The sequence below is a fragment of the Equus quagga genome, chromosome 13 (assembly GCF_021613505.1).
Source record: "Equus quagga isolate Etosha38 chromosome 13, UCLA_HA_Equagga_1.0, whole genome shotgun sequence".
In the NCBI taxonomy this organism is placed as follows: Eukaryota; Metazoa; Chordata; class Mammalia; order Perissodactyla; family Equidae; genus Equus; species Equus quagga.
The window spans coordinates 9809666-9836449 of NC_060279.1; the positions used below are offsets into that span (position 1 = coordinate 9809666).

The following is a 26784-nucleotide window of genomic DNA, read 5'->3' on the forward strand; positions in this document are numbered from 1 at the left end:
TTTTATTTCTTATCATATTACAAGAGTAGTACATTAACTATTCTTCATCATAGAGACATTTATGGCCCTCCCTGCCCCTTACACTGGTAGGACGTTTTCTGATCCCTATATACATATTGTTTGATTTTGTTCTTATTTAGTCTTAAAAGGGTGATTGTAATATAGGTTTGGCTACTGATATAGTCTCAGTATGACTTGCTTGAATTACTCTGAATTTCAGCCCTGCATAAAACTGGGGAATAGAAAAGTTTATCTTCTGCATCTCTATGCTCCTCTGTTACATCTTTGCTCCCTCTGTGATTCCATCCTTCCTCAGGTCCCCAGTGTCTCTCTTCCAATCTTCTCACTACTGAAAAAACATTCAAAAACTATCTAATATGGGCCAGCCTGGTGGCATAGTGGTTAAGTTTGCACACTCCGCTTCTGTGGCCGTGGGTTCATGGGTTTAGATCATGGGTGTGGGCCTACACATTGCTCATTAAGCCATGCTGTGGTAGCATCCCATGTACAAAATAGAAGAAGATTGCCACAGATGTTAGCTCAGAGACAATCTTGCTCAGGCAAAAAGAGGAAGATTGGCAACAGATGTTAGCTCAGGGTCAGTCTTCCTCCCCCAAACAAAAACAAACAAACAAACAAATCTATCTAATCAAGTCATTTATACAAGATTACTGATTAGAGTCATGAAGTACTCTTCTCAGGGAAAGATGATTTAAAAAAAGCACAGGGGGCCAGTGTGGTGGCACAGTGGTTAAGTTCGCACCTTCTGTTCAGTGGCCTGGGGTTCACTGGTTTGGATCCCGGATGCGGACACGGCACCGCTTGGCAAGCCATGCTGTGGTAGGCGTCCCACATATAAAGTAGAGGAAGATGGGCACGGATGTTAGCTCAGGGCCAGTCTTCCTCAGCAAAAAGAGGAGGATTGGCTGCAGTGTTAGCTCAGGGCTAATCATTCTCAAAAAAAAAAAAGCAGAGGTTTTAAGTCTAAGCTGGAAAAAAAAAAAGGTGTCATGATTCTCAGGCATCAGTAACCCAGTCAGGGAAGAATTTTTTGGGGGTGGTCAAGTTCCTTTCAAGATCCTCTAAAATTTTACCAAGCAGGTTGTTACCTATTCTTCCTATTGCAATTACATCCTTAGAAGAGTCAGATAAGGTTACTACAGGGTTTTCTTCTGTAACGCGCATGGAAAATTTAGCTTTGCCTGCAAGTAATAAAAAGTCAAATTCAAACTTTCTTAAATAGCTAAGAAAATTTATTGGCTTGGGAAATTTACTAAGTCCAAAGGAAGGAGTAGGCTTCAAGCTGGGTTTGAGCTCTTCCGTCATGTGTCAGCTTTATCCTCAGGCTGGCTTCCTTTGTGGTAGCAAAGTGGCTGCAGTAACCGTGGGACTCACATCTACCCATCACACCAGCCAGAGTAAGAGAGAAAGCACTTTTCTTTTTTCTAACAAACACAAGATCTGGCCTTCCTTATGATTGGGTCAATTTAGACCTGTGTTGAGCGTCTATCCAATACTGACAGAGTCAGATGAGGACGGGAGAGGCTGATTATGTACATCAGTTAGTGCCCACCACTGGAGCTGGAGCTGGGCCTATTCCGGTTCAAATCATTAGCTCCCTCACAATTGCAGAGGAGGGGAAACACGTGCTGGGGAGTCAACCAATAATGCCCTTTATAAAAACAATATAATATTTCAACTGCATTAAACACCATAGCTTAAACTTTTCCATTTTTGTTCAATGTTTAACTTGTTTCCAGTTTTTTTACCTTATGGTATTTTAAATGGGGAGTTCTAGACCTCGAGGGTCTAGAAACAGGAAACAGGGCAGTGTAAGTACAATAGGGAATATAGAAACTTTGGTAAAAGAGAGAATGCATGTCCTGTAGCTGGTTGTCACCGTGTGAAAATGTAAGCTCACTGTTACCAAATCTTCTACTTTTTAAAGAGAAGCCCAGAATGCATGTGAAACCTTCAGACTTTTAACTTCGGCAATTTTTTTTAAGCACCATGTGGGTGCTTAAACAAAACACATTTGTGGGTTAGATCTGGAGCCAGGTCACCAGTTTCTATCATGTTATGAATCATGCTAGAATATTTCATAACACCTTCCCCCAGGCAAGAGCTTCAGTCTTTTCATGGACCAGGGCTGCTAGGGTATGTTTAATGGAAAGGAAGCCATAGTGGGGAGAGAAGTGAGCAGCACACATTACAAGAAGAATGTTTTGTTATTAATTCTTTGGCATGTACTAAGAATTGTTTTCCTGATGGTAAGGATGAGCTTGTACCAAATCATTTTCACTGTCTCTTATCTAGGTTCTCTTGTGACTTATCTCTTATCTAGGTTCTCTTGTGACATCTCTTATCTAGGTTCTATTGTGAAGAACAATTCAGTTTTACAGAATGACCCCTGGTGACTAGAGGTGAGACATGTGGTCATGGGACAAAGTTTTTCTTTTTCTTGTAACAAGCTGGCACATGGATTGATCTTATCTCTAATAGTGACTTAGATATTATGCTCCACTTTAATAGAAGAATTAACCGGCAAGAACCAAAGGGGCCATTATTATTGCTTTCAGAGACATATGGAACCCAATTTGGGGAACACCAAATTTATTTTGGACTTACCATTTAAAAAACGTATTTCCTTTTTTTGCCTAGGTTTCTTATTGAGTGCAGATAATTACCACAGTGTTGCCCTTTTTGTCAGAAAGCTTCTCTCCAGTTAGAAGATATCAGAAGGCAGAAACCATGGCTTTTTCATCTGTTGACTTCCTCATGGTGCCCAGAGTAACTTTAGTAGTACTTTATTTAATAGAGGCTCAGTACCTATTGTTGGCTTATTTATTAATAGATACTGCATGCGTCAGGGAATCAACAGATAATTTGAGTTATTCTAGCCATAACTTCACCAAATTTCAAACTTCCAGCATTTATTGATCAGGTCTAGAGCTAGGTAGACTCTTGGGATACAGAAGTTAACAAAGGACCTTCTGGGAGGGAGCCTATTAAGTAGGGGAAACAACATAGTTGCAACACTGTTGATCTCTACTAGCATCTGTAGACATTTAAATTAGGTAAAAGGGGAAAAAAAAGAACTTGAGAGAGAGGACGCTTTGGACAAATGTCATATTTCTCAGCACAGCTATCGGCTCTAGATCTAGGTGAGGAAATGGGTGCAGGGGAATTGAAGTGGGACAGAAGGGAGAATTTTAAACTAAAGAAGTCATTCCAGAGCTCAAATCATTGGATATATAGTTAACTCTGGCCGCACTTCTATTCACTTATTCACGCAAATAACACTTACGGAGTACTTTCTGTAAGTCAGGCATCGTGGAAGATACAAAAATGAGGTAAGCAGGTTCTCAAGGATTCTCTAGGGGGATATAACACTGCACAGATTTACTTAGATAAGGTTGAATATATCAAGTACCACGAAATTGTAGAACCAAAGTGCTAAAGAAATTGGGAAAATTTACAGGTCATTTCTGGCTGCGGGATCTAGGAAGGATATCCACAGTTCAGGGATCAGTACAATATTTGTTGAGGAAAGAATTGGTTTATTTTCTTAGTTCGCACCCCAAATTATCGCCCCAAAGGATTAAAAGGTGCAAATGGGGGCAGGTTTCCTTCCCATGAATACAGGCTCGTGCTTAGCGGTTTCCTCCGTTCCCGGCAGGTTATTTCCCTCCTCGAGCTCCCGAGTCCCACAGAGCCATCCGCCTGGGAAGCGCTACCGAAGCACACAGACGCCTTGACAGAGGCGCCGAAAAGAGTAACTGGCGAGAAGAGTGAGTATTCTTTAAGGTGACTTCTCTGAGGATTACTGGGCATTAAGAATGAAAATATGTCAACCAAGTTTGTGAGCGTGAGAACCACCACCTCAACCTCAGAATGATCTAAGACTCAGGAACCGCTTGGCAGGGCTTCCGCCCACCGCGCTCGGGGCTCGGGGCCCTCCGCAGCGCGTCCGCGGGGGCTGCCTCACCCGCGCGGTTACCCTTCCGGGAGCTTCGGGAGGGTTGCGAGCACCTCTCGCCGCGTCCCGGGTCCCCACTCTCATAACCCAGGTTCTGTCAGGTTTTCACTCCCCCGCCCCAGCCCAAAGCCAGCGAGCCAGGGACGTGTACGCGCCTGCGCGCCGCCGCCGCCGGGGGCAGACGCGGCGCCTCAGCCCTCAGGAGCACGCACGCTGCGCAGAGGGGCCCGGACGCGCGCGCTCCCGACTCGCCTCCTCCTCAGCCGCCCCTCCCTCGCCGCCTCCTCCTCAGCCCGCCCCTCCCTCGCTTCTTCCTGCCGGGCGGTCCTCCTCCGCGCTCCGCTCCTCTCCCTCCGCCCTCTCAGGGCCCTGGCGGCCGCCGAGTGAACGGGACGGGCCCGGCCGCAGAGCGCGGGGTGGCGGGTGGGACGCGGGCGCCTGGCAGAGTTGTTCCGGCCCTGCCCACGGAGACGTGACGAGGTGAGACGGGGGCGGCCTCCTGGGGCGGGCGGGCCGGCGGCGCGGAGCGGCCGGCCGGGCCGGGGGTGTTGGCGCCGGGGCTGAGTCGGAGCAGGGTCGTGGTGGGGGCCGGGACCCGGACGAGATGCGAGGGGACCTCGGGAGGAAGACCCGGGGCGGGCTCGGGACTGCCAGTCCCCTCGTGTACCCCGCGGGTCTCCGGGCGGCCGCTCCTCGCGGCGCGGGCGGGCGGGGTCGGTGCCCCTCACCTGGGGGCGGCGTGCTGACTTCGGCGCTCGCCCGCCCCAGCCCTGCCCTTCTGACATTGCCGCCGCCTCCGCCGCCGCTGCTGCGCTGTGGCTGCTGCCGGCTTTGCTTTCCCTGCGGCCCGCGTCCGGGGGGCGTGTGGTTAGGGTGTTTTCTTACCCCCACTCGGGGTTCTGTTCGTGCCCGTGTCTCGCCTTCGCCCTCCTCCGTCTCCGCCCGGTACTTTGCTCCGCTCCTGATGTTGATGCTTGTGGTTTTGCAGTCTGGGATGGGCTGCGTCCTGGGCAGATCTCTACCTGCACGGAATTGCCCGCTTCAAAGTTGACCGCCTGGCCATGACAACCGCCCCCCCTGCCCAGATTGTGGGTGCTCAGTGTCCTGATAACTGAGTCAAAGTTTCTGAGACTGGGATGGTACTTTGCACTGGTCGCCAACGGTGCAGGACTGGGCAGTGCGTCAGCATGTGGAAAGGGGCCACCGGCCAGCGGGAGGTGGCCCGGTGCTCAGGGACTGGACTGACAGGGTTTGTTTCTTGTCCCAGGCAACTTGTCCAGGTGCTTCGGTATTCTCCTTGGACCTCTCAGATAGGGTTATTTTAGAAAGTGTACTACAATTTAGGTGGTCACTTGCAGAATTGAGGGTTTCATGCAAGAGAGGAGAAAAGCCAACCATATTACACTGATGGTAAGGAGAACTTTTGCTTGCTTGGCAGATTTCAGGTCTGTTTGAAAACTGATTTCAAGGCCTTCGTTTTGGTACTGGAAGGTTTAGGGATTTGTGTGTGTGTGTGTGTGTGAGAGGAAGATTGGCCCTGAGCTAACATCTGTGCCGTCTACCTCTATTTTTTGTATATGGGACACCGCCACAGCATGGCTTGATGAGTGGTGTGTGTGTCCACACCCAGGATCTGAACTCCCGAACCCTGGGCCCCCGAAGCAGAGCCTGAAGACTTAACCACTACACCACCAGGCCGGCCCCAGGGATTTTTTAATACATTTAAATTTTCTTGTACATGGTGGGAGGTAGGTAGTGGCTTGTTACAGTTCTGAAAACACAATTTCATGGAAACCTTCTGACTTTTCTCATAATAGTGTTTATATTTGGCTTCTGCTGTGCTTCTGTATAATATCTAGTACGATGATGTCAGAAGATACAAGCACGAAGTTTGCTTGTGGTCAAATTGGAAGTGGATTTTGTCCATGGAAAATATTGGTCCACAAGCTGCTAGCACTGGATAACTGGCCTGTGGTTCATTATCTCAATAGAGAGTCCCAAGAGAAACTAACAATGAAATTGCAAAGGACAAGGACCAGATGGATTTAATGTAGGCATTATCATCAAATTGTATTAAATGCTTACCTGCTTGGGGAGTTAGTTGAGACTCTGAGTTAGACTGGCGTCTATATTAAATCAGTTCAAAATGTGCTCTGATATTATGTATTGATAAGTTATATGGGGAGAAGTGGATGTAGTTGGGCAGTGCTTATATGCGAACATGTTATGTAGCCTACACTGTATTCTAGAAAGCTGGAAACAAGGTAGTAGGTTCCAGTACTCTTTGGACATGTAGTGAATATACCAACCAATGTAAAAAGATGTGACTGTAAATGTATGAAGTTTTTTTTTTTGGTCTGAGTTATTTGTTGGGAATTTTTATATATTATAGTTGTGATATTCTGAGAATTTTTGTTTCTATGCTAATTGTTTCATGATTCAGGTAATTTTTCATTCTAGTGATTTTTTTTATTATATTTTTTATTTCAATGACAGAATTTTATTAGGCATATGAAACAGGAGTTTTCATGTTTATCAGCTCACCAGTTCTCAATTTGTGACTTCTAAAAACTTGTACGTAAAATTTTTTTCTTTGCCTTAGCCCAAACTTGAACTTGTTTAATTACTTTATATTTATTTGAACTTAGATGGTGCAGCATTAAAGCTGAAAGTCCTTTTATCCATTCTTTTGGAGTAGTCAAAAGAAGAAATTCTGTTGTGCCAAGTAAAAATATTATGAGTGGGAGATAGCCAGGCTTCTAGAAATTAACTTTGAAGAGAGTAGTAGCTAAGTAGCAAAAATTTCTTGTGTTGAGGGTGTAGAACTGGGTTTGTATTCCAGCGTACCATTGTCTTGAAGTGGTGTGGGGATGATTATGGCTGGATAGAGGGTGTTTGGAGAATGAAGTGAATACCGTAGCCGATGAGATTCATAGGCACAGAGCTTTTTTGCTGTGTCTCACGGGTTTTAATGAGTTGCTACACCGGTATAACTCTTGTCTTATATAAACAGGTCAGCCACTGGGTCTGAGGATGACCAACAGCCCAAGGCTAATCGCGCTTCTGGTACTGCAAAGACAGCTCAGTAATCTCTTATGGAGATAGTCTTATGAGCATTTGCCACCACAAACAGTGGAGGCAGAGAAAGTACAGACTTGAGCATGCTCAGTTTTTTTCTTTTTTTTGTGAGGAAGATTCACCCTGAGCTAACATCCATTGCCAATCCTTCTCTCTTTTTTTTGCTTGAGGAAGATTAGCCCTGAGCTAATATCTGTGCCAATCTTCCTCTGCTTTGTATGTGGCATACCTCCACATCATGGCTGATGAGTGGAGTAGTTCTGCACCTGGGATCTGAATTTGTGAACCCAGGCTGCCAAAGTGGAGTGCACAGAACTTTAGCCACTAGGCCACGGGCCGGTCCCAACATACTCAGTTTTTAAGGAGAGGTTAAATATTGTGAGCATGGAGAAAGACATTGCTTGACTTGATTCTTGGCTTTTCAGAGTGGGGAGTGAATTTCGCTTTATGGTCAGTGTTTGAAATTGGGTTTAAGTATGTGAACGTCAGTGGACCTTAATTAAGCAGAACTTGTATCTCAACATTCTCCTTTTCATACTTCATTTACTTTCTATGTTGCACCCCTTCAACAGGTAATTGTTTGAGTATAGCAAGTTTGTGCTCATGCTGACTCCTTTTTGTCATATTTTGGTGTAATTTTGGGAGATTTTCCTGGGAAACTTCTAGACATATATTCAGTTGATGTGGAGTTAGATTTGTGCTAAGATTTGTGCTAAATTCTGAGCCTTCTTGTTTTCAAAATAGCCTTAAAAATAGAAAACACAATTATTTATAACCATTCATGAAAAATCTGGTTACAGACGGTGTTGTTGTGATAGACATAGTACAGCCAAAAATATATTCAAAAAAATTCCCCTCTCCTGACCCAGTTTAATAAGCTTAAATAAGAATATTTTTTTCAATAAAAGCCTGATTTTCCCAGAATATCAAGCCCAACAACAGACTAATGAGTCTGTTTGCTGTGCTGTTTTTCCCTTGCCTACTCTAAATTCAACATGTCTCTAGTCCGTGGCAAAAACTTAATTCTAGTGGGGAATTCTCAGTAATAGAGGACTTGTTGAGGGATGCAAACTTGTGATGGAGAATTTGGCTGGCTAATGTCAGGTATGGAAATTTACTTTTTTATAGCACTGGTTTTCTTTGTACCCAGGTTCTCAGTGGGGTAGGGGCGTGGGCACAAATATCACAGTAACTTGGATTTTTTCCATAGTATGGATTTCCTCTTCTTCTCTCACCTGTAACTCTTTGCTAAATGAGCCATTGCTACTAATAGGAATGTATTGTGTCCCTCAGGTGTGTGGGGCTGGACAAAGGCTGAGAACCTTGCCCTTTGCTGATACTTCCTAATGCAAATTTTCCCTGCCTGTAATTTGCCTTCTGGTAATATCAATAGGCATTCCTGTTACTCTCATTTTTGAAAAGAAATATAACTTGTGGTGGTGAAGAGACTACATATGTCACCAAGAGTAAGATTTATTTCATTGTGTAGTACACATGGAAGAGACTAGGGGATTGTTTAGCTCTTTGGTGAAACAATACTTATCTTTTCAGGTCCTTGCTGGAGCAGGCTCATCATACTGGTTTGCAAGAGCCGTTGTGCCTTTCTCTTCCCACCCAGCTCCACATCCACATTCTGTGACATTATATGGGTAGCTTGAAACTGGCCGTGATGGGAGTCTTTACACCAGGGAAATCAGCAAATGGTACAATTTGGGGTTTTCCCCTGCTCTGGATAGCCAGTTGTTAAACATTTGCAGCACACCACTGCCTACAACACACTTTCATATTTTCTATTCTATTTCATTTCATTAGAAAAAATCCTAGGTTTTGATCCCCAAATTGATTTCACAGTCAGCTATGGATAACAGCCTATTGTTAAACACTGGTTTAGTTCAACCTCTTCACTTTGCAGATGGACAAACTAAAAGATTGAAGTTCAGGGTCATATAGCTAGTTATTAGCAAAGCCAGATTTCTGGACTCCTAATCTGGAGTTGTTTCTAGCGGACTTCTGTCCTCTCCTAAACCAAGCCATTCATGTAACTCAATTGGAGTACTTAATACATGCAAGACATTGTGTTAAACACTTTGAATAGAGATGAATAAAGCATGAACCTTGACCCTGCGGGTTTTAAGTTTATGTGGGGGATTAAATATGGAAACAAAGATAACGTACAGCAGAAAGTAATGTGTGGTGAAGAGATAAAAATAAGGCGCTACAACAGTTTAGAGAGAGGAGGGAGAGATTACTTTTAGTTGTTAGGGTAAGGGAAGAGGTGACATTTAAACCATGCTTTGAAGAATGAGTAGGATTTGGACATGTTGAAATACCACAAATAGTATGAAGAGAAAGGCCTTTCTGGGCCAGGGGCCAGGGTGATCAAAGGCATAGAGGGAAAGAGCTAGGCAAGAAAGAGTCAGTACCAGATGGTGAAGAGCCTTGAATGCCAGTTTTCCTTTCTGCTTTTCAGCTTATCTTTCATTTTTGTCTCTGGAATTATCTAGTATTTCTTAACATTAAATAAGCTTTATATGCTGTGTTCCTGATTAGAATGTGACCCGAGAGCACTTAGAGTAAAAGCTGAAGGGAAAAATTATTAGTGTTAGAGGAACAGCCTCGAGTTTACCAATCCTAAAACTGTTGGAAAGGGAAAATATTTTCTTTGTAAGGAGATACCATTATTTTTTGTTTTGCCAAATAGACAGCATCAAATTGGCTATAGCAGAGCAGGAAGCAATTTTGAAAGTCTTTTCAAAGCACCTTCTAAAATGTGATTTCTAAATGACTCGATCTTAATTTTTTGGAGGCAAGTCTGGCTGGTTCAGGCAGAAAGGCAGCTTATACAGATCCACAGCTGAGCTGACTTGCTTTCAGAATTTGGGGCAGCAAGGCAGAGTATTTCATACCACAGTCAGTTGTGAGGGATTGATAGATTCTTTGCTCAGAGAAGTACCTTGGATTTCAGCATTTATGTGTTTGACAGCCTATATGACTGAGGATGTTTTGAAGTCCTGGATGGAGCTTACCTTGTTTTACAGGGGAACTACGTGGCTAGAGATGAAGATAAATGACAGTAGGTTGTGTCTCTTAATCAAATGGAAGCACTGATGGTAGTTCTCAAGGTTTTCTTTCTGTTGATGATTTCACAATTACTGCTTCTAATTGAAATGATGCACAATTTGAAGAGCTTTACTTTTATTTGACCCACTGGTTCTATAAAGATAAAAGCCCTTTTAGAGTGTTGCCCAGGTAACAACACATACAGAGACTGTTGGAAGTGTGTGGAAAATTTTGGTAATCTTGGTAATGAAGTTGCTATAGTAAATAACTCCTTGGTTGGTAAAAAGCTGGGCTTTTTTCTGGATGGTTGACAGAGAACTTTTCGATGAGCTTTGGTTCCAAAATAAGTGTGACTTGTGTCTTTGCCATATTGTTTCCCTCATTTATTTAAGCTTCTGAAATGTATACTGTCCTGTCACTTTAGAAGGCTTCATATGAACTGCTCAACAAGATAGCACAGCCCAAATAGCATGATAAGAGTTTGAGTGCAGCGTGCCTCAGATACCTCACACCAGTTGAATGGAGTAGCTAATCATGTCAGCACAGAGACTTTTTTTTTTGAGATGTGTTAGGCTTCACAAATTGAGTTTATTTAGAATCCTTCCAGATTTTCTACCATCATTTTTTGTGGTACGTAGTGTGATGTGATGTCCTTAATTTAAACTATGCAAACATTTTCTAAAGATACACACCTACACATAGATGTATGTGTTTGTATCTATGTATGTACGTATGTACACACACCCCCCTCCCCCATTTGTTTTTGGAATTTGTGGTGAAAATACAGTCTATCTAGCAAATAACTGAAAACAAGTGTCTGGCTTTTTGAAGACTATCATGTGAAATATTCACAAATATGAAAGTAATGCAAACCCAAAGGGATTTTTTTGTGTATGCCAGAGTTCCAGGAAAGGAGCACATTTTAAAAGACAAGTGTAGAATTCATTAACGTACCAATGAAGGACTTCTCAACCTCTCCCCTCTCCTACATACACACTCATACTCTGCCCTCATTATTAGCAGATACAGCACTTTAAAATTAGACGTCTACTACAGCGGATGCAAATAACAAACACTATTTTTAGAAAAAAGACAAATCTGTGGTTTTCAGTTTTTAAGGCTTAAGAGACATATAACACTAGTTTTTGATGAACCATATAGAGTATTTATTCTTTTTTTTTTTTAGGAAGATTAGCCCTGAGCTAACTGCTGCCAATCCTCCTCTTTTTGCTGAGGAAGACTGGCCCTGAGCTAACATCCGTGCCCATCTTCCTCTACTTTATATGTGGGACACCTACCACAGCATGGTGTGCCAAGCAGTGCCATGTCTGCCCTGGGGATCCGAATTGGCGAACCCTGGGCCGCCGAAGTGGTACTTGCACACTTAACTGCTGTGCCACTGGGCTGGCTCCTGGAGTATTTATTCTGTGCTTCAAGATGTATTTGTTATCTTGAGGCCCTCTGCTAAGAGCATTATATAAATGCAAGTGGTTGTTAGAGTGGTTATTAGGTATTTACTTGAGTAGTTTCTCTGTAGTAAATTTATCTTGGTGTGACACTGAATAGATTATACTTTGGTGAAAAGTCAATCATTGAAGGCAGCTTATACATATACTGGCAGACAATATGGTTTCCTAGGTTTTTTCCTAGTAATTTTGTTATTTCAGCAGCTATTTGCCATCAGATCTCATTTATTTATTGTTTTGTTTCCACAAAGCTCTTCTTTCATGAACTGTGTTCTTTCATTTTAAATCTTTGCCTCCTATTTGCTATGCTGTTAATGGTCATGTTTGGACTAATGTTTTTTTTTTTTTTGAGGAAGATTAGCCATGAGCTGACATCTACTGCCAATCCTCCTCTTTTTTTTTTTTTTTTGATGAGGAAGATTGGCCCTGAGCTAACATCTATGCCCCTCTTCTACTTTTTATATGTGGGACATCTGCCACAGCATGGCTTGATGAGCTGTCTATAGGTCTGTGCCTGGGATACAGACCGGTGAAGCCTGGGCTGCCGAAGTGGAGCGTGTGAAATTAACCACCGCACCACCAGGCCAGCCCCTGGACTGATGTTTTGATTTGCCTTTGTCCTGGTCTTCCTGTGCAAAGATATATTACTGCCTATCAAGTTGGTACTCAATTGTAATTCATTTAATTTCTTCTTTTCTCCATCTATTTTTTCTCTCAATATTCTAGAATTGACTCTAACACTAACCCAAGCTTCCTAGTAAAGTTAATGGAAAAATGAAATAGATATTATTATTCAAATCCTAGGGCCACCTATTTGCCAGTACAAGTGAACCTATAAAATTTTTATGCATGGGGGCTGGCCGTGTGGCCCAGTGGTTAAGTTTGCGTGTTCCGCTTCGGCAGCCCAGAGTTTTGCCGGTTCGGATCCTGGGCATGGATATGGCACTGCTCATCAGGCCATGTTGGGGTGGCGTCCCACCTAGCACAACCAGAAAGGACCTACAACTAGAATATACAACTGTGTACTGGGGGGCTTTGGGGAGAAGAAGAAGGGAAAAAAAGAAGATTGGCAACAGATGTTAGTTCAGGTGCCAATCTTTAGAAAAACATAATTTTTTATGCAGCAGTTATGTAGCTTAATTTTTTACTAATAAGTCTAGGCCTCTAAGTTTTTTTCTTTTTTTAAAAAATCTTCCAACATGTATTTTATATTTCTTGTCAACAGTTCCAGTCATTTTGATATGAAACAGGTTTCTTCAGTGGCATTGGTTTCACAAACAATAAAATTGCAGTGTCTACCATTTGAAGATATCAGCTAAAGTTTTTAAAAGATAATCTAATAACGGTAAGTTAGAGGAGCTGATTTGTTTAGCAATTAATGTGATACTTCCCATTTTGCTTTTATTTCACTATGTTTGCATGCTAATCAGAGTGGAACTTTATTATGTTCCACTGATAATTTACTGTTCTAAATTCGAACTTTAGCAGTTTTGTACTTTTGAGAATTTCATTCTGAAAATGGAAGAGGATGATAATAGTATATTTTAGAAATTTCAGTTGGCCGAGGGCTGGGAGAGAGGAAGAGAAATAGTTATTAAGCTGCAAATGACCAAAAACAAGGCTTTGAGAAGCCAAGGAAATCTTTGAAATAGATAAGCACATATATTACTTTGTAATCACTAATGCCATAAAATAAGACAATGTGGGAGGAACACAAGACCTTCATTCTTGATCTAGGGCTGCTGTGAGATTCAGAGAGAATAGATGATTTGCAGTTTTTTCTTTTTGCATAAAAATAATAATGATGAACTAACATTAACTGAGTGTTTATATGGCTTAGTTATTATATAAGATAATATGCATTATCTAGTTAATCTACACAATAACTGTATGAGGTAGGAACCATTATAATATTAGTCCCGGTTTGCAGATGAGGAAACGGGCTTAGAGAAGTCAGTAACTTGTTTAAGATAACATAGCTCGGTTTTTTTTAAAGATTTTATTTTTCCTTTTTCTCCCCAAGGCTCCCTGCCATATAGTTGTATATTTTTTTTAGTTGTGGGTCCTTCTGGTTATGGCATGTGGGACGCCGCCTCAGCATGGCCTGGTGAGCAGTGCCATGTCGGCACCCAGGATCCGAACCAGTGAAACCCTGGGCTGCTGAAGCGGAACGCATGAACTTAACCACTCGGCCACAGGGCCGGCCCCCACACAGCTCTTAAGAAGCAAGTCTCTCCTGCTCCTAAATCTGTCTCATAGTGACTCTCAACTACCACTCTATATTGATGATTCTTTAAATGGGGATGATGATACTTGTTTTGTCTATTTCATAGGGTAGTTATGAGAATCAGACAAAGTAAGGTTTACAAAAGAACACCTGGTGTTTTCATTTTGCTGGATAATTTTTGAGAAACCAAAGAAATCTTTGAAATAGATAAGCATGTATATTACTTTGTAATCACTAATGCCATAAAATAAGTAAAAAAATGAATATTTGAAAGGCTACTGTCTGCAAAGTAGAAGACATATTTTGTGTGGGTTGAGAGGGTCAGTGAGTAAAAGGCAAAGGAGGGTAGAAATGTGGGGTTGTAGCGAATAAAAAGTGGACTGGATGATCTGTAGCAACCTGAATTCCTTCTGCAGTGAGGAGAAGTATATGTAAATAACATTAGGTGACCTCTAAGATCCTTCTGACAGCAAGAATCTATGAGTCTTCTTAATGGGTGACTTTTCTTCTGTTCTAATACCTCAGAATAGCTAGATACACCCAAAATAACTTTTTTATTTTAGCTTGGATTGTCAACAGTCACCATTCTTTAAATGTCCATTTTTTGCACTTAGGCTGAACAAAAGTGTTTAGTTGCCTTGGAAAAATACAGTTATGTATTTTTGCTTTCCCCCCCCCCCCAAAATCAAAAGACTTTTTTGAGGGTGTGGTGGGTAAAACAGCTTAATAGTATGTTGTCACTTGCTTATACTTAATACTCTTCTTGTCTTTCTGTTAAATTTAGATTTCCTGAATGTGTATTTTCAGAAGAAATTTAATATCATTATGAGTATGAAAGGTCGTTTTTATTGTTTGGAGTGTTATGGCTTTATGGTTCTTTATACGGTTGGTTTCATTCTCTGACATTGTTTTATTCAACAAGCATTTATATGGCAGAGTATGGGTTTGGTGCTAGAGAAGCAGGGATAAGAGTCTGTTAAGGAACTGACAGTTGTATTGGGCAAACATACAAATACAGTGGAGTGTAGGAAGGATGGGGCAGCATAGGATGTGTCTTACAGAAAAACTTCAGAGGGTTGTATAACCTGGTCTGGGGTTTCAGGTAAGGCTGCCTGGAATATCTGAGTTGAGTTTAAAGAAGGTAATAGACATTTTAGATAGAAGTATGAAAATTTGAAATTAACTCTTTACCTACATAGAACCAGTGGCACCTCCTCATCTCTCTGACACACTGCAAAAATCCCAAAGCAGATGTAATTTTTATAAGTAATTTTTAGCTCTGCCTGAGAACTTCTTTTTATTTTATATATGATGCTTGTGGTTTTCTAAGGTAGCAGATTAGAAGAAGGAATAATTTAGAAGTGGCAAGATGCTATCATAAACACATGTGCTGATAATAGGACAGTGAGATTGTTGACATGATAGCAGTGAAGAAAGTAGGAAAAACTGTGTATACAAAAACCAAATCTGAAAACCATAGCTAGTATAAGCAAAACAACCTTGCACAATCTAATTAGCTTTAGGGTATCGATTGTATTTCTAATAGTATAGGATAATAATGAAAATGTGTCATGTTTTCTGTTACCAAGAAAAGGTTAAATATATGGTCTGTATAATGCATTTGTGAAGGCATAGTTGAGTACAGACGGTAATTGCTATATAACATTGGCTAGAAATTATTTTCTTCTATAAGATATCAGAGTTAAGCTTCTTGACCATTTTGGTACTGAGTACTTTTGTAGAGTGTGGACCAGATCATCTTTCTCTTCTGGGTGGCTTGTAGTTGTGGTCTTAGCATAGATACCATTATCTTGAAAACTTTCACTGAGACTGTAGACTTGGTTAGAAATCTCTCAACTGTGCTTTCAGAGCATCCTGTTTTCCTCCCTCTTTTGATATTAATAACATTATGTTGTAATTTGTCTGTTTCTGCATTAGACTGTAGGCTTTTCAGGAGCAAAAACTATTTTGTTGAGGGCTCTGAAATTGGTCTACCCTATGTTTGAATCTTAGCTCTGTGTGGCATTGAGGATGTTATCTGTAAAATGGGAATAATAGTATTTACTGCCTAAGGTTATTTATCTTGAATAAGTTAATGAATGTAGAGGAGATATAGCACAGTTCCTGGCACATAGTCCAAGTTCTCATAACTGTTTCCTTCTTCCTTTCTTTCTTGTGTCTGGCACTTAGTAGGACTTCAGTAATACTTTTTGTATGAATTTGTAAAGTATGTTAGAGCTGAATTGGATCTGTGTATCTATTTATCATTAACTTTATTAATTGAAAATCTTTTAAAGTGAATAATAATTAGTATATAAAAGTACAGTCTTGAGCCAACCCTGATGGCCAAGAGGTTAAAGTTTAGCGTGCTCTGCTTCAGTGACCTGCATTTGGTTCCTGGGTGCAGAACCACACTGCTTGTCTGTCTGTAGTCATGCTGTGGTGGCGGCTCACAGAAGAACTAGAAGGACTTACAACTAGAATATACGACTATGTACTGGAGCCTTGGGGAGGGGGAAAAAGCCTTTTAACTAAAAACCAAACAACAGTCTTTGAGCTATATGACAGCAAATTATTTAGTCTCTAAATTTGATTACCAGCTTGCAAAACTTTCTCCAAGCCCTTGTCAAGCTTGTGATTGTTATGGTGGCAGTGGGTTTAAAGTGAGTGGAAAAGATGGTAGAGTTTTTTTTCCTGGACTTGCTGCTTTCTGACCTTGTTCACTTGTATTGGTGGCTGTGCCTTTTATTGCCATCATCTTGGCCTTTTTATAATGAGATTGTTATTGATCTATTTCTTGGGGAGGAAAGAACCCTGAATCTGCCAGACTTACCAGCTGTGTGACCTTGGGTAAGTAACCTTACTTCTGGGTTTATATATCTGTACAATGAAATATCTCACGAGTCTGTGAAATTTAAGAAATAAAATAGGGGCCGGCCCAGTGGTGCAGTGGTTAAGCGCGCACATTCTGCTTCGGTGGCCTGGGGTTCACAGGTTCGGATCCCAGGTGTGGACATGGCACCGCTTGGCACACCATGCTGTGGTAGGCATCCCACATATGAAGTAGAGGAAGATGGGCACAGATGTTAGCTCAGGGCCAGTCTTCCTCAGCAAAAGGAGGAGGATTGGCAGATGTTAGCTCAGGGCTAATCTTCCTCAAAAAAAAAAAAAAATAAATAAAATAGGTGTCTGGTGTATGGAAGGTGCTGCATATGTGGTAGGTATTCTTGGCCCTGTTACCAAGCTAAAGTCCTCACTATTCCTTGTTTATTAGTAACTTTAATTGACAGCAACAAACCAAGAAATATGGTGAGGGAAAATTGAGTGACCTGGGGAATAATGGCAGAAATTTAGCACCAATGCTCTTGACCTCCAATGGAAGACATGGATGGGGAGGGCCTGTGGCTTTATGTGAAGGCTTACAGGTGGAACCAGATTGGATCAGATGTGGAATAACATCTGTATTCTGGTTTAAAACCTCATAAACCAGACGGGTGGTTGTTTTTTTTAGTTACTAAAATGCTTACAATACTAAACTGCTTACTTGATTAGAGAATGATTTTTCATTGAGCAGAATCCAGTTTATCCAAGACTTATGGACTGTTGAATTATTCCTTTGTGATGATGTGTTAAGACATTTCTAGGAACAAAGTATTTTTTTATCCCCTTTAATGCCACAAGCTATTGAGATCTGTAATGCTGCGACTGCTAGTGGGATCTGCCTTTTCATTAGATCCCTGCTGTTTGCAAGGCACCGCGTTAGGTGCTGTGGAGGAATGTAGAGAAGTGTAAGGTATAAACCATGTCTTTCAGAAACTTGACTGTAGTGGGGAAAGTAATGTATACGTGTATTAAAAATAACTGATTTTTAAAAAGAGTGGAAGTATTGACTGAAAACAAACATCTTATTCTCTGAACCTAATATCCCTAGCATCATTTATTTGAGATAAATAGTTTGCTGGAAAAAAGTCTTAAGCTGTTGTTTATGCCGGTGTCAAAAATTAAGAGAAAAGTTGGAAATTGAAGTTTCTAACTAATGTTAATTTTTCATCTTATTTGAAAATCTTTATTTCTTCTAAAGATTTTGTTATCTATAAATCTTGAAGTCTTTACTTCGTTACCTTCAGATGTGATTACTGAAAAGTTTGTTAATTATTTTATACATCTTTCCAAAGTAGATTAAGTTAAATCATCACAATTTAGATATTTTTCTATGACAATATTTTATCTGAATTTGTGTATCACTTGAAAAAAATTGAGTTAGTGCCATATTTATTATTGAACCTGTTTGTAGTATCTTTTATACTTAAGTGGTACACATTTTGATCAGTAGAGACATTGCCAGCCTACTCTTCACCCCCTGCTGTACCCTGACTAAAAGTTAGATATAAGAGAATCTCTAATCAGAATGCTCTCTCCTTACATTTTTCTGTTGCTGACTTTTCCTTGCTATTCAAATCTCGGCTCTCTTTTCATTTTCTCTGAGTCTTTCCCCAAACCACCCAATCTAAAGTGGTCCCTTGATCTGCCTTGCTCTGCCACGTTGCCCTGTGTAGTTTAATTCAAAATACTTATCCCTATCATAGAAAATGCCTTCCTTCCTTTTTTATTTACTCCTTTCTTCCTAGCCCCCAGTAGCATGTAAACTCCTTGAGAGCAGGGACTTAACTGTTTTTTCATTTCTGGTATCTCTAGAGCTTCGAATAAAGCACTCAATAAAATTTTGTTGATAACTGAAGGAAGCAGATATTCTTGCCCCTAACTAGCTTTAAGACTTTCTTTAAAGTTATTTCACTTCATTATGCCTTACTTTCTTCCTCTGGAAAATAGGTGGGGATGGGAGAGGAAAGAGATTGAATTAGGTTGCTTCTAAAATCCCTGCCGTTGAAAGGCCTGCTATTAGCTTAATGTGAGCTTTGAGTTCTGTTCTAATGGCCTTGATGAATTTGTGCTGTGACTTACTTTCTTACTGTCTTCTCTTGAAACCAGTAGTGCATATTTATATTTGCAAGATTACTGACAGCATTGGAGAGTCAATTCTGATTGCAGAGTCAGGTTTCTTGGTGTATCTGGATTATTAAAAAGATTAGGGGCCAGCATGGTGGCATAGTGGTTAGGTTCGCTTCCTCCGCTTTGGCGGCCCGGGGTTCATGGGTTTGGATCTGGCGGGAGGGGGAAAGGATTAAATCTGCAATATGATTTCATTTTTCTTTTTTTTTTTTTTGATGAGGAAGATTGGCCCTGAGCTAACATCTGTGTCAGTCTTCCTCCACTTTTCTTGTGGGACACCACCACAGCACAGCCTGAGGAGTGGTGTGCAAGTCTGCACCAGGGATCTGAACCATGAACCCCAGGCTTCTGAAGCAGAGCCACGAACTTAACCACTGTGCCACCAGGCCGGCCCCCATGATTTCTGTTTTGATGATCAAATTAAGATGAGTTTCTTTGGCATATCCAAGTACTAGATTGAACTGATCTTTCTGGTATTTACTATAAATATCAGGAAATTTGAGTCAACTGTTTTTTAAAAACAGGTGTATGCAGGAGAATATTCACAGCAGCCTTGTTTATTTATTTAATTTTTGAGGAAGCTTAGCCCCGAGCTAACATCTGCCACTAATCCTCCTCTTTTTGCTGAGGAAGATTGGCCCTGAGCTAACATCCATGCCCATCTTTCTCTACTTCATGTGTGGGACGTCTGCCGGAGCATGGCTTGACAGTGGTGCATAGGTCCATGCCCAGAATCTGAACCACTGAACCCCAGGCTGCCAAAGCAGAGAGTGTGAACTTAACTGCTGCCCCACAGGGCAGGCCCAGCTGCACTATTTATAGTAGCAGCATATTGGAAGCAACTTAAATTTCCAACAGTAGGAGACTTTAAGTTATGATACATGTATTCTGAGAACCATTATGTAGTGTAAAATAATATTAAAAAATAATAAAAAAATAAGACTATATTAGCATAAAGAAATGCCTATACATTTTAGGAATGGTGAATATAACCATTTAAATTATATTAGAAAAAGATGAGGAATGCACTAAAATCTGATTGTGTTAGAATGATAGCATTGAAATTTAAGTAACTTTTATAATGAAGAAAGTATAAACAAAGTCAGATTTTGCTAGCTCTGATCATTTTGTTAGTGTAACCAGGGTTGCCCGATTTAGCAAATAAAAATACATGCAATATCTGGGACATACTTATACTAAAAATTGTAGTTTATCTGAAATTCAAATTTAAACTGGGTGTCTTGTGCTTTATCTGACAACTCTAAGTGTAACACATTTTGCTTATAGTTGAATGTTCTTGAGAAATGTTGGGATGCTCTGCTTCCCAAATAATTCTAATTAATGTTTTTAATTCAGTTAAGTTGTTTTTTAAAAGTAGGGTTATTTACCTGGGAGAATTTCTCATGGTCTAGTTTTATTTCAGGACTAGTTTTTGGATGATGCTTGAGGGAAATATTCTTCAATGTTTGATGAGAGTAATTCAAAAACCTTATTATTTGACAAAAACATGATGATAATGGATGCTGCCTGTTTACCTTAGATAGGAGGATGATTTGTTAAGCTACCAGTTTTGAATCTTAAAAATAATGGTATTTCTGCAGTGAAATATCTTTATACGTGTATCTGGAAAGGTGCTTTCCCTGTAGCAAACTTATTCGCAGAATGTTTGAGAGGTCAAGGAAATTAGAATAAGGAGGAAAGGGGAAATAGGATTGTAACTGCTCAGCTTTGAAAACTGGAACTTTTTGTAAGTTTCATATTTGAAGTGAAAATAAAATGACGTTTGTAAGAAATTCCAGCAGTTTTCTGAGTCTTAAGGGTGAAATAGATAATCTTCCCACAGAATAAGATGTCAGGACTTTTTGGTTTGAAAAAAATAATATGAAATTTTGGGGTCCAACTGAAGGTGAATCATATGAAGATGAAGATCAGTTTAGTAATCATTGTTAATAGAGTTAATGTATTCAGACAAGGCCTTTGATGTAGTAGGTACTAAGTGTTCACTTAGAGACCCTCCCTCATGGAGTTTATGGTTTAATGGGGATGTAGGCAGTTTCACTGCTCTGTGATAAGTATAATGAGAGGGCCATATGAGCTGCAGTGCTAGCTCGGAGGAGGGGCATCTTACCCAGAAGAGAGATGATGTCTAACTGAGGAGGAGTAGGAGTTAGCCAGGGAACTTGATAGGGGAGTGCTGGAGGGTGAGAACAGATGTGAAGGCCCAGAGGCAGGGAAGAAGAGCATAGCAAATTTGAAGAATGAAAAAAGGAAGTTCAGTATGGATTGGACAACAGTGTGTATGAGGGAGGGAGGAGAGGAAGTGGTAACAAATGAAGCTGTAAAGGTAAGCAGGGGCCACATAATGCCTTACTGATCATTTAAGAAGTTTGGGCTTTATTCTAAGATAATGTGACATCAGATTTTTGTTGTAGAGAGATTGCTTTGGCCTAGGTGTGTAGAATGAATTTGGAGAGAAGTAAGGCTGGAGTCAGGAAGACAATTTAGAAAATTATTACAATAATCCAGGTAAGTGAAGTAGGGTGGAAGAAGTTAAGTTGGAGAGGAGTGGATAGATTTAAGAAGTTTTGGTGAGGTAAAATCAATAGGACTTTGTGGTATATTAGATTTAGAGGTGAGAGAGGAGGAGTCACTGATTCTTGGGCAGGTTTACCAAGAGGAATTAAAGGAGGAACAGAGTTTTGGGGGGAAAAATATGGGTTCACGGTTTGATGTCTGTGAGGTAAACATTGGAGGTGTCTGTGGGCAACTTGACGTAGTTATGAGACTTGAGATGTCTGAGTTAGAAAGGTACTAGTTGAGACTGAGTGAGTAGAGTAGAAGAGGCCCAGAATGGAATCCTGAGGAACTCACTTTTAGGGATGGAAGAGGAAATTTTTTAAAAGAAAAAAAGGATTGTTTCTAAAAACTTACATATTTATATAATTTTCTTCTGTTCACTGGTATTTATTTCTGTCTATTTTGTTTTGTCACATCTCTTTCCTCCATTAGAATATGAACCCATGGAACAGGACCATGTCTCTTTTGTTCACCTCTGTATGCACATTACTTGGCACATAGTATGCACTCAAGAAATATTTCTTGAGTGAATAATTACAGTTTTCTCTATTATTGTGTTTCTTTTGTTCCTCATGTGAGTCTTTTAGTTGTGGAAATTTATTTCTGGAATCTCTGTTCTGTTGTATGGTCAGTTTTTCTCTTTAAATCAGTATCATGTAGGTATGTTTTCTTTTAACTTTTCATTATGGAAAATTTCAAATTTGTAAGAAGAGAAAGTAGTTTACTTAATATCCACATAACCATATAAATTTAGCAGTTCTTACACTTGTCATCTTCATCTCTTTTTTTTTTGGTGTAACACTGCAAATTACAGAAATTGATTTATTTTGTCCCTAAATATTTAAACACATCTCTCAAAAATAAGAACGTTTTCTTACATAACCATAATCATATTCTCACATTATCACACCTAACTAAATTAGCAATTTTTTACTATTATCAAAAACCCAGCCTATATTAAAATTTTGCCACTTCTACCAAAAATATCTGTATTAGTCTGCTAGGGCTGCCATAACAAAATAACCATGGACTGGGTGTGGCTTAAACAATAGAAATTAATTTTCTCACAGTTCTTGAGACTAGAAGTCCAAGATCAAGGTGTTGGCAGGTTTTCTTTCTCCTTAGGACTCTCTCTTTGGCTTGCAGGTGGTCACTTTCTCTCTGTGTCCTCACATGGTCTTTCCTCTGTGTGCACATCCTGGTATCTCTGTGTATCCAATTTCCACCTGTTATGAGGGCACCAATCAGATTGGATTAGGGCCTACCCTAATGACCTCATTTTTAACTTAGTCATCTCTTTAAAGGCCCTACCTCCAAATATAGCCACATTCTGATGTACTGGGGATTAGGTCTTCAACATATGAATTTTAGGGGGACAAAATTCAGCCCATAACAAGTCTTTTACTGCTGGTTTGTTCAAATCAAAATATAATCAAGGACCATGCAGTTGCATTTAGTTGTAAATTTCTTACATCCATTTTAATCTACAATGCATCTCTCTACTTTTTCCTTTTTCTTCTCTGGCTGTCCAGACAGCCAGTTGTCCTGTAAAATGTCCCATATTTTAATTTGTCTGATTTTTTTCTGTATCCTGTATTTCCTCTAAGCTGAAAGCTAGATCTAAAAACTTGTTTAAATTAAAACATTTTGGGCACCAGTATTCATAGTTGGTGCTGTGTATATCATAATACATTGTCTCTGGAGGCATATGTTTGTCATACTCTTAGTGATGCTGAGATTGATCTCTGGGTAAAGTGGTGACAAAATCTAATTGTTCTATTATAAAGTTTATTTTTTCCCTTGTAACCAACAAGTTGTCTGTGGCACAATACTTTGATTCTAAGCGCCATATAGTTTTGATAATTGTTATTTAGGATAATTTGGTCGCCTGAATGTTATCAGTAGGGGTTGTTATGAATAGTGAATGTTTGCCATTTTTTTGCTTTTCAGCGTTTGAACCCCTTTCCTGTATTCGCCAAATTCCCCTAATTTATGAGTCAGAGCCTTCCTTTTACTAGAAAAGCTGAAAATGTGAGATGCTTTAATTTCAGCCCCCTTTTCATCTAGGGCATGGGTACATACCTAGGTTCTAACAGTGAAATACACCTACCTCCAAGTTTGGACTGGAAGCTAGTAATATAGAGAAGATGGCACTGTACAAAATCCATTCTGGTGCTGCATGGTAGCGGTAGCCACAATCTCATTGAGTTTTAGAAGCAGCAGAGGCAGTGGTTCTAAGTGGGACATCCACCAAGTGCCTATACTGTTGGTAGTGTGGGCTGTGCAACCTATGACATCTGTGCCCAGCAGCAGCAGTAGAGCAGCCATGGTGTCATCACTGGATAGGCTGAGGCATGCTTCGGGGCATGTTCTTGGCTGTGTGGCCCTTATAAGTCAGTTCCTTGCTGTTCTGGAGATACTTTTTAAATGAATTCCTTTCTGCTTAGGTAGCTATAATTTGTTTTTTTTTCCTTAATAACTAAGAACTCTGACTGAGAGAAACACTTTGAAGGGATAATCAGAAGTTGGACCCAGTGTCTTTATAGGTCCTCTTTAAATCTGCAGTTACATTTGTCTACCCATTCTTAGTTTTTAAAGGTCATTTTATATTTATATTCTTGTTTCTTGTTCTCTGAGATATAGTTTGTTATCGATTATTTGTTAAGTTTTAGAAATATCCATTGTAGAAGCATTCATTTATGCCCACTGTGAGCTAAGCTGGGGACAGAAGATTAATAGTCTGCCCTCAAGGAAGATACATCATATAGAGATCTTCATCTTACAGGAAGTTCAGATAAAGTGCATTGGCAATTCAAGTAGGAAGCAGTCATTTGCAGTAGGAGGGGTAGGAGATGATGAAAGAGGTAGCTATTGAGCTGAGTTGAAGGATTGGTAGCATCTAGATGTGGCCAGATGAGAGAGAAAGGGTGCTTTAGGTAAAGGGAACAACGTGACCAAAGGTAAGTTGTTGGATATGTATATGGGGATATTTACTCTATTAGAAATTAAAATTGATAATTTTAAATGCTTATTTATTCATTAAAAATAACAGTAATAACCCACTGCATGTTAACATAAATAACATATGCAAAATATATAATATATAATGAAATATATAATATATAATGAAAAGTAACTATTTCTAAAACAAAATAGTGAGAAAACAGCATCATTTTACATTTTGCAAATCCCTTTATTTAGAATATAGGTATTTGAAGATCTCCTCCAATTCATACAATTTAACCAGAAATAGTAAGATAAACAATGAAGATTTTATGAGGGAGGGGGGATTGAGGTGAGGCTTGTAGGCATTAGATAAACAGGAGGAAAAAGAAAAGCTTTACTGTTGAGACCAAACAATATAAACAAAGTTATGGAAAATTGCATATCTCAAGATCAAAAGATTGAAGCAGTTATCATGAATTCAAGTGGTAGAACAAAAGTAAAAATGACTATCTTAGACTGGGGTCTGATAAAGCCTAGAAGATAACTTAAAGACCATGGGACAATTAGTTGGCCAGTAATGATGGGGGGAGTAATAGTAGCTAGCCACTGATTGAATGGTTTCTCTGTTTCAGTTACTGATCTAAGTGTACTACATGCATTCATCCATTTAATCTGCAAATAACCCTAGAAGGTCAGTATTATTATTATCATCATCATCATTTTACACATGAGAAACCTGAGGCACAGAAACATTATGTTACTCACCTGAGAGCACACAGTTACTAAGTTGCAGAACTGGCATTTAAACTCAAGCAGTTGAGTTCTAAGATCTGTGCTTTTATGGAGCACACTAAATTGTCCCTTAAATATTAAGAAATAAGATTACATTAGGAGGGGCTGGCCCCGTGGTCGAGTGGTTAAGTTTGCGCGCTCCACTGCAGGCGGCCCCGTGTTTCGTTGGTTCGAATCCTGGGCGCGGACATGGCACTGCTCATCAAACCACACTGAGGCAGCGTCCCACATGCCACAACTAGAAGGACCCACAACGAAGAATATACAGCTGTGTACCGGGGGGCTTTGGGGAGAAAAAGAAAAAAAAAAAAGAAAGATTACATTAGGAGGATGGTACTAGTTTATGAAGGAATCTTAAAGCAGAGGAACTTGAAATTGATATAGGAGGCTTTCAATAACTGATTTTTTTCAGTTGAATTGATTTAAGAAATAATAAAATATTTATTGAGTGCCAGCTATATCTTTGTCAGTTGTTATGGCAAGGATATAAGGATGAGTGTGAGAGAGCCTGTTAATTGTCCTTCAATAGCTGTCTTTCTTTTCTTCTGAAGTGGTAGCATTTTAACCTGGGCTCATGGTCACCCATAATAGAGACAACATTTCCCAGCCTTTCTTGGAAGCTGGAGTGGCCATATAACTAATTCAGGCCATTGGGATATAAGTGGAAGTATCCTTGTAGCACCTTATGGAACTTGGCTTAAGTGATAGGTGGTATACATCCTTTTTTCTTTGATTTGGTCCTCTCCTCAGTCTTACTGCACAAAATTGGGCTTCTCCTACCTGATGTGCATAAAAAAAGCCAGTTATTGTGGCATCAGCTTTTAGGAAAAGAGAACAGCTTTATTGCTAGATCAATCAGCAAGGAGACAGGAGGCGTATGCTCTGAGATCTGTTTCCCTGATTCAGGGCTTGGGACAAAATTTATGGGATGAAGGGCAAGGCTGTCTGAAGTGTGGAGATGCATGATTGGAGGTAAGGAGAAGTGAGGTAATTGTTGATCTACACAAGCATAGTCAAGCTTCACGGCTCTTCATAAGACTCATGTTCACAAAATGGTGGAGTTTTCGGCTCCTTGATGTCAAAAGGGTCACTTATTGGGTGTTTGTGCAGGCCCAGTGGATGGGTTGGTGGTCTCAACTGGCCTGAACTGGACGAGAGGTCTCAGTTCTTGAAAAACCATTCTTAATTACTCTGTTGGTAAGATGGGGTCAGTTGCACTGGTCCTAGAGAGACCATGCTTACAAATGCCTGTAAAGTGCCAAAGGGAAAAGTGTTAAAAGGAAGAGAATCAAATCTCTTTGAAATATAAATTGTTATAAGGAAGGATTATGGAGAAGCCTGCTCCAATGGCAGAAGGTGAAGGAAAAAACTATTTGCCATAGGAATTAAAATTTGGTGGGCGCAGCAAGAATACCAAAGATGTGTGGAAAACTGTTTAGTAGATTAGTGGTGCTCAGTTGGTGAATTTGAATCTGTTGATTCTAGAGCCCCAGGCCCTCCACTGCTCGCCCAATCCTCCAACCTAGCATTCTCCGGAATTTCACACTCTGAAAGATGATTGACCAGAAAGGGCCATGATTATGCATTCATTCAAAATGTCAGCAAACCTTGGGAATAAAGTGGCAACAAGGCTTTCAAGTTATATGACC

General features: G+C 40.2%; 1 protein-coding gene across 2 annotated transcripts in view; it reads left to right on the plus strand.

The window, feature by feature from the left end:
* Window positions 1–4275: 4275 nt before the first annotated feature.
* The window catches only part of RABGAP1L (RAB GTPase activating protein 1 like), a 666720-nt gene continuing 644211 nt past the window's right edge, over window positions 4276–26784 (plus strand). Inside the window, exon 1 of one of the 2 annotated variants that reach the window (XM_046680643.1) lies at window positions 4276–4459. The gene's annotated coding sequence lies outside the window, so the exon portion shown is untranslated. The remainder of the gene's footprint in view (window positions 4460–26784) is intronic. The other variant, XM_046680642.1, reaches the window with a different exon arrangement.